This window comes from Plectropomus leopardus, chromosome 10 (genome assembly GCF_008729295.1).
Source record: "Plectropomus leopardus isolate mb chromosome 10, YSFRI_Pleo_2.0, whole genome shotgun sequence".
Taxonomy (NCBI): Eukaryota; Metazoa; Chordata; class Actinopteri; order Perciformes; family Serranidae; genus Plectropomus; species Plectropomus leopardus.
This window is the reverse complement of record NC_056472.1, coordinates 1,282,781-1,291,342: the sequence shown is the minus strand read 5'-3', so window position 1 is coordinate 1,291,342 and position 8,562 is coordinate 1,282,781.

The window sequence follows — 8,562 nt, the reverse complement described above, 5'->3', positions numbered from 1 at the left end:
GTTGCAACCTGAGCCTACATTGACCAATCCAACCCAAATGTATTTTGCTTGATGAGAGTCATGGCCTGAAGACATTTTCGTTCCCACATTTATAGCACCACCTAAAGGAAGTCAGCTTTAAGTGACAAAGATAATCCCATTTACATGAGATTTACACAGTGCAGTCTACACATTATTTATGGCAACATGGCATATCATTAGTTTGTTTTCTCTAGCCTCAAATATGCTGTGAACAGCACACTCAGCAGGTATAACTGGAAAACTGGCGTCTCACATCAATGATGTTCCCTTAAATGTATATAAACACAGAGATTAACAGACATAATACATCTTTATTTTTATTCATTTTTGGTGGCCTAACATGCCTTCACAAAACAATATGGCCACCACAGCCTGTTACACACAATGAGGAAGAGCACGTAACAGTGTATGAGACACACAGTCAATGTCATATAAAAGAAATTCTAAGATGAGCATGTTGTACAAAAGCCGACCCCACGTCCAGAGACCAAGCCTCTGTTTCTGAAAAGTTAACGTCAGATGTTCAGCTCTTGCATGTGGGTGTCTCAATGCATTATATTGTCAACATGAGAAAATTAACCCAACCAATAAACAAAAGCTGTGCATCAGTCAGGTCTCAGAAACTGCAGGATCCCACGGAACCAAAGTCACCACAACAAAGCTGACACAGCACCACAGCTCAAGTCTCAGCTACTGTAAAGCGCACAGTGATTGACTGACTGATTGATTGATTGATTGATTGATTAGTTGGTTGGTTGATTGATCAATCGATTGATTAAAGAGTGATGTGTAAAGAAAGCAGACAAAAGTGTGAATTACTAGCCGAGACCTCAAGAGCACCAGAGGAAGGAGTGAACTTGAGTTGTGATGAGCCAACCTGTTCTTACTCCGAACTATTTAAATAGCGAAGCTCTGTCAGTCCTTTTGGCTTACTTGCGTGACACCAAATGCCAACTTCTTCGGTCAACCAGAGCACAGCTGGACGAAGCCAAGACAAAACCAGGCAGGTAAGATGAAGGGGAAACAAACATCACATTCGGAGGCCAGAGACTCCCACATTAAAGTTCAGGGTCTGTTGAAACCCATCCACCGGCCCTCCTACACAACACATAGGCTCCCTTGTGCTCCTTATATTACATCATTACTGGCAGCATTTCAACCTGATGCGACCCAGCGGTGTAAAATAACAAGACCAGTTTTGTCTTGCTTGATGCCATCTAGGGGTGTTTAAAGCACATGCAGAAGGTGCCATTTGGCATCTGGATTGCCAAAAGCACTGTCAAAGTGGCAATTTATAAGAGTTTGGAATGAGAACAGGCTGGTGTGTGACAGGCACAGCAGCAGTCTCATGATAAACAGAGAGAGACTGAGGGGAATCAATACAGCTGCACAATGAAATTAGTCAAAGTTGCAGTCATGTTCCAGTGATTGGACAAAATTGCAAGGTGCTGCAGAGCTCGCTTGATTTGCCTGAATTTACTTGAATAGCTGCAATGCTAAAAAATGTTGAATTTACTTTGTGAGCCTTTTCAATAAGTCTGTATGAGACATACTTTTTTCAAAATACCTGGCTCAGCACAAATAAATCAGTTGCACAAAGAACAAGCACTTATATTTAGACTGCACTGTGTTAACACATGCTGATGGTCTTGTATGTGGACAAGTGTCCACAAAATGATGGGATGGCTGATTTAGCTGGTTATACAACTGTCAACAGGGACAGTATGGAACCTTGCAACTCCTTTGGTTTGGCGAATGATCACATAACCATGCTCCCAAATTCATCTGAGACATCCTGATTGTTATCAAACGGGCTTGAATGTTTTTGGTCCCTAAAGGGACCTGGCTAAACAAGCCAGACTGTCCCCCAGTACAATGTCAAGACCCTGCAATTAATTGTTTTTTTCATTATCAGCAACTGTTGTCCCTATGGTGTACAGCTGGCTGAGTCCTTGAATTACTTGTTCAGGCCACAGGAAACCATGACAAATATTACAGTTGCCTTCCACCAGAAGAGAAAAACAGTGTAAAATGGCCTTGTTCGACCCAGACTCTGCTGCCAACCCACAGCAGCTTATTAGAGTTCTGTGGCCCACTGTGTCCTAGAGTGTTGCAGATTTGCAGCTGCCAGGATTGGGCTACTGATTGACAGATCAATGTCATTTATCAGCCTCAGCTGCTGTTTTGACATGACCAGAATCACACCAATCCAATGGAAAGCATGGCTTGTCATTAACTGAATCAATTCTGTGAATGTTTTCTTGCCCTGTCACTTTCCGTGTATTTGTGTCTCTTTTCAGTCTCTTCACCTCACTACACTTGCTCCTCAACCTTGTTGGGATCCACATCCACAGCAGGAGCCACCTGAATGGGCCTGCAGCAGCCTGCACAAACGTATTTGAGGAAGCAGAGGTAGGCACTGCCTGACACAATGACTGTGATGATAATGATGATGGTGGCGCCGAAGGCTGGTGACACAGCATCCTCCAGGACAGACTTGAGGCCTCCCATGCTGATCCCACCAGACCCCCCGCTTACTAGCCTCTCATCAGGTTCACTGGTAGCTTGACCTGAAACAGAGAGAAGAGGTCAAAGGTAAAAGTTCAATTGATTGTTGCATCAGGGCCATTTTTCGGCATTTAGTAGGCAAATTAAGTTTTTATAATTCATTTTAGATGTTCAGTCCATTTTAGATCTGTCCCACTGACTTTCATTGTGTATGTTACATTATAAATAGGACTGTCAAGTGATTAAAACAAATTAATCTACATGCTCTGTGATTAATGAATTTAAATTTATTGTGTAGGTTACATAAATTTTTGCTGTGAAAGTATTTTTTAAAAATTCAGTTCATATTTGTAAGCACAAATTTCAATCATTTATGAAGTTGCACGAGCTACAGGACTGTATTGTCAACAACACAGTCCTGCAAATATTTAAAAATAAAATGCCTTGTGTCAACAACTGATGGGATTCTATCAACAGAAACATTGTCAGAGAAGTTTTGGTAAAATAGACTTGGTATTTTCTCATCTCTATGACAAAGAGACTGTTAAACTGAAGTAGAAGGCGGTATCGAGTCAATATAATTATCAAGATGCCATTTTCGTTGTCTGTTTCTGCTAACAACCACGTGCGGCACGAGGAAAAAAAATGCCTGCCTCCGTTTCTAGATGCACCACGGCTTAGAAGCAGCTGAGACGTGCCTGACAGGCGCTGCACATGCAGGCAGTGTGGCTTAGTACCACAAAGTACTACAAAAACTCATGTTACAAAGCCACTGTGGCCTTCAGTGAGGTACCGAATCAAATGGCAACATGGAACACGATTAATTGGCGTTAATTTTTTTAACATGTTATTCTTAGTCAGTGGAAATTATCGTGTTATTTTGACAGCCCTATTGATAAATAAATTGACAGCTCACAAAGCAACATTAACATGAGGCGTCTCGGCTTAATATGCCAGACCATGAACAGCAGCAATCAAGGGGCAAAATCCTGTTAAAGCTTCGGCAGTCCCAGAAAGATCGAAAGAAATCCAAAATGTCAAACCAAACGTTTGTCAAAACCTACTTAAGCTTACTTTGGTCTTTGTCTCAGATCTCATTTTTACTTGAAATGTAAGCTGAGCAACACCACCACACACATCTTTAGAACTCGCATAGTGACTTTGACAGAGCAGTCATTTTGACACATCTGGAGTGTGAGAGGGAGGACATTAAGGTTGTGAAGAAAATCATAGGTGTGGACCAGGTTGCTGCTGGGCACCAAATGATGTAAGTCACCTGACCATCAAAAATGCACACCAGTTTGAGCTCTTATCTCTGCTTTTTCATACAGTTTGTTTATGTTTTCTTAGCATTTGAAGGGGGCAAGAAATGGTCCACGAATTGCAAGAAATTAGTAGATTTAGAAATTTATTTGTTGTTATTATTATTAATTAAGTTATTATTAATTGTTATTTGTAGTTTAAGTTATTTGTTATTGTGTTTTTGTTGTTGTTTTGGATAGTTGTCAGGCAATTCTGTTGAACCTTCTTACAAATGTATTGCTTTTTTCTTGGTCATTAAGTTTCATATTGCCTTCTTCCAATGTTTTCAACAGAAATCAAGTCTGGTTGCCTAGGTTCTAAGGTTTGAAGAGTAACATCTCTGACCTGTGCACATGAGCTTTGGGAGGTGTGTTGAATTGTTCCCACAAACAGACGACTTTCATGAGGGAGCCTGGTGTTCCCTTCCTGTCTGAATGTGATGTTTTTTTCCAACATGTTACCCTGTGCCTCTTTTCCCTACACCAAACGATTCCTACCAGCATGTGCTTTTGTTGACTACCCAGTGTTGGTTGCAATGTGCTACACATATAGACGTGAACAATTTTGTTGAAACCCTTCAATGAAAATATAAGAACCCACAATTTTCTCTGAAATAACTTTTATACTGACAAAAGTGATTGGCATCCATCATTGTTTATTCCATATATAATGAAAATCAGATGGTACTTTTAAGTTTTGATTCAACAGAATGTTATAAAAAATAAAGCAAATGAAAATGGCATGAACAAATATGATGGGACCTTAAACCCAATATTTTGTTGCACAACCTTTATTGGCAATCACTGCAAGCAAGCATTTTCTTACCATCCTCTAGCAGCTAACCTTAGCGTAGCAACAGCAGGAAAATGACAAGTTAGTAAGTGTACTCAGCTTTGGGGCAGCAGTAGCAGCTGGTAAACCATTACAGTAACAGTAAGGTACAACTGAAAAAGGCTTGATACAATCGAAAAAGGCTTGCTCAATAATAGCTGCAGTACCATCCACTGAAGACAACTGTTCAGACCTCCACATCATTTGCTGTTTTTTCACTTGTTAGTGTGAGTTTGATCAAAACTTCCGAAGCCCACAACAGTCTTAATCAAACTGCAGCTAAAGCCAGCAGCTTGACTGACTGCATGTCCCTGCTCATTACTAACAACTCTCAGGTGTGTAACAGCTGTGGGTGAAAATGATGCAGCAATTTAAATCAGATGTTTAGGACATTAAAGAAGTATTTCACTGCTGGAAAGATTGCCATCCATCCACCCATCCATCCATTTTCTTCCGCTTATCCAGAGTTGGGTCGCAGGGACAGCAGCCTAAGCAGAAAGATAGCCTTTTAATAAAATTGCAGTAAAAAGACACTAATCGTTTTCAAACTGGTGCTACATGACCAGAAAAAAAACAAGGAAAAAGGACACTTTTTCTCAAGGGGTAAAAAACCTACAACTACCAGAATGCACTGTGTCACACCAGACCAATAAACACATCTGCTGGTGGGTGATGTAATGCAAACTTGTCACATGAAACAATAGCAAGAAACATGCTATTCTATAATGGTAGGATAAAACAAGTTTCTGAAAACATTTCAGCCAGTTTGAATTGCCCAACTCAAGTTGGTAGTCAGACAGCCAAAAGACCAGTGTGATAGGCAGTGCTTTGGTGGAGAAACTTTCATCCGTAAAGCTTTTTGCCTGTATAAAGGTAAGTGCCAGGCATCTTCACCTTCTGCACCAGCTGTGGTTCAGAGGTAGAGGAGGTCACCCTTTAATGGGAAGTTCAGTAGTTTGATCCCCAGCTCCTCTAGTCAACATGTCAAAGTATCGTCGGGCAAGAAACTGAACCCCAAATTGCTCCAGATATGGCACCAGGTGTGGCAGGTGTGAGTGCATGTGAATGGTTAATGAGGAGCAGGTGGCACCTTGTACGGTAGGCTCAGCCACCAGTGTGTGGATGTGTGAGGGAATGGGTGAATGTGACATGTAGTGTGAAAGCATTGAATGGTCAAAAGACTAGAAAAGTGCTATATGAGTGCAGTCCATTTACCACTTACCATTTAATGGAGGGTACAAGCAGGTATACCCACCTCTTCCTCTGGCCCTTTGCAGTATGCCCTATAAGCCAAAAAGCCTTTGGAATATATTGGAGAGTATAACCACTTCCTTCTCTATAACCTCTGTCAACTACCACTACACCACTGCTGATAGGTCTTTCTCACAAAGGACATTTTGACATGTTAGTGTGGGAAAGCTCAGGTGTTCAATCATACAATGAATGAGTGCATGCTGGCTCTCTGTCACACTGTTATGACTCACTAGGACTCTTGAATAGAGCAGAGCAATTATGATACGAGTTACACCTGTGCTTTTTCCACCATGACAACTCGAAATGTCTGCAAGGAAAAAGGTCTGTTGTCCATCCAGATAATTCGCAATGGATTTCTGGAACATGTTCAGCCGTTCATATTTTTAAAATTGACTTATAATCACTGTAGTTCAAGCCGTGCAGGTAAGATTTAGCAGCAAATTGAACCCAAACCTTCCATCCACTGACATGTTCTCTTTATACTATTTATATTTATTGATGACGGCAGTGTTAACGTCACTCATGGTGCAGGAATCAAAAGGTCGCAAAATGCTTTTCACAGTTGCAGAGATTTACCAAGTCAATCTAATACTGAGTACAGTATGAGGCTGTTTTGAGTAGGAGTTGCTTCAAAAGAAGCAAGTTGCACCATGATGGAATCAATTTCCTTCCTTTTTTATTTCTTTTTTGTAGACTTTACTCTTATCTCAATATACGACATCCCTATATACGACATCCCTATTTTATTTATTTGTTTCCAAATTAGATTTCAAAAATCTCACACAAATATGTAAGGCCACACTATCTTATTGAATGATTCATTTACAAAAAGAGCAAACATACTTACAGTCCCTCCAGGATTTCACGATGTTACGATCACAACAGTTAATGCAAATTCAGCCAATGACCTTGTGTCTTCTGCCCAACCTCACAATATTGTCCAATAATCGCAACTTTACAGCAAATTCATTCAACATAGAATAGAAAGCCTTTATTGTCATTGTCCATCCATCCATCCATCCATCCATCCATCCATCCATCCATCCATCCATTTTCTACCACTTATCCGAAGTCGGGTCACAGGGACAGGGAAGCCCAGACTTCCCTCTCTCCGGCCACTTCGTCCAGCTCTTCCTGGTGGATGTTGAGACGTTCCCAGGCCAGATGAGAGACGTAGTCTCTCCAGCGAGTCCTGGGTCTTCCCCGGGGCCTCCTATTGGTGGGACGTGCCCTGAACACCTGACCAGGGAGGTGTCCGGGAGGCATCCTAATTAGATGCCCAAGCCACCACATCTGGCTCTTCTCAACATGGAGGAGTAGCGACTCTACTCCAAACTCCTCCCGGATGACCGAGTTTCTCACCCTATCACGAGGGAGAGCCCAGCTACCCTACAGAGGAATCTCATTTTGGTCGCTTGTACGTGCAATCTTGTTCTTTCAGTCACTACCGAAAGCTTGTGACCAGAGGTGAGGGTAGGAATGAAGATCGACCGGTAAATCGAGAGCTTTGCCTTTTGGCTCAGCTCCCTTTTCACCACAACAGATCGGTGCAGAGTCCGTATTACTGCAGATGCTGCACCGATCCACCTGTCTATCTCCCGCTCCATCCTTCCCTCACTCGTCAACAAGACCCTGAGGTACTTAAGCTCCTCCAATTGGGGCAGTATCTCATCCACGATCTGGAGAGGGCACTCCACCCTTTTCCAGCTGGGAACCATGGCCTCGGATTTGGAGGTGCTGATTTTCATCCCGGCCACATCTTGACCAGACACTTCATAGTAACAGATGTCAATGCTACTGGCCTGTAGTCATTTAGACATGTGATTGCTTCTTGCTTTGGGACTGGTACAATTGTGGCTGCCTTTTAACAAGTGGGCACACATGCTCTGTGCCAGGGACAGGTTGACAATGGTTGTAAATACCTAAATCAATACAGACAAGAACATAAACTCCACTCCAAGCCCTAAAAATACTCCATTAAGATATGCTCACCAGCTCAGATTCAACACCATCCACATCTCCGAAACCACCATGCTGTATGGAGGTAGGCAACATGCTCATATCCATCAAAAACAAATGATGGACTCGATGCAAGACTTGCACTGAGTGAAGTACTACACAGGGAATTTTCAGTCTCTCCAGCCTGAGCCTGGAGTTCAGTTAGGAACAAATATAAACTCTCACCAAGGAAAATAAATCATCAACGGTCTGTCAAAACCATCACCACCCAGCTCACTTCTGTTTTTCCCGAAAACAAAGCCATGAAAGAAACTGTTCTGGATTTACAAGCATGAGGGACATGTTAGTATTCACTTGCATTCCTGAACAACAGCCCACAGATAACCCTGAAAATCAGCCAAAGAATTCTAGACCAAACAGCTCAAATTACCTGCAGAAAACGTCAACATCACATTCCACTATGTGCACCATATAAGATCAAAGAACACCAATCGACCATAACCAATCATTGCAAAACTGGTACAGCCAAAAGGCAGACAGCTGAAAGGAACGCACTATGCACAATAATCTCTGTCTGTTTGATCAAGAACGAGGTTACACACACAGAACAGAGAAGTCATGCCAAGACAGGATATAGCATGTGCTTCAGTTGAATTCACACAAAGTCCAACAGTGCAGCACCTTCTT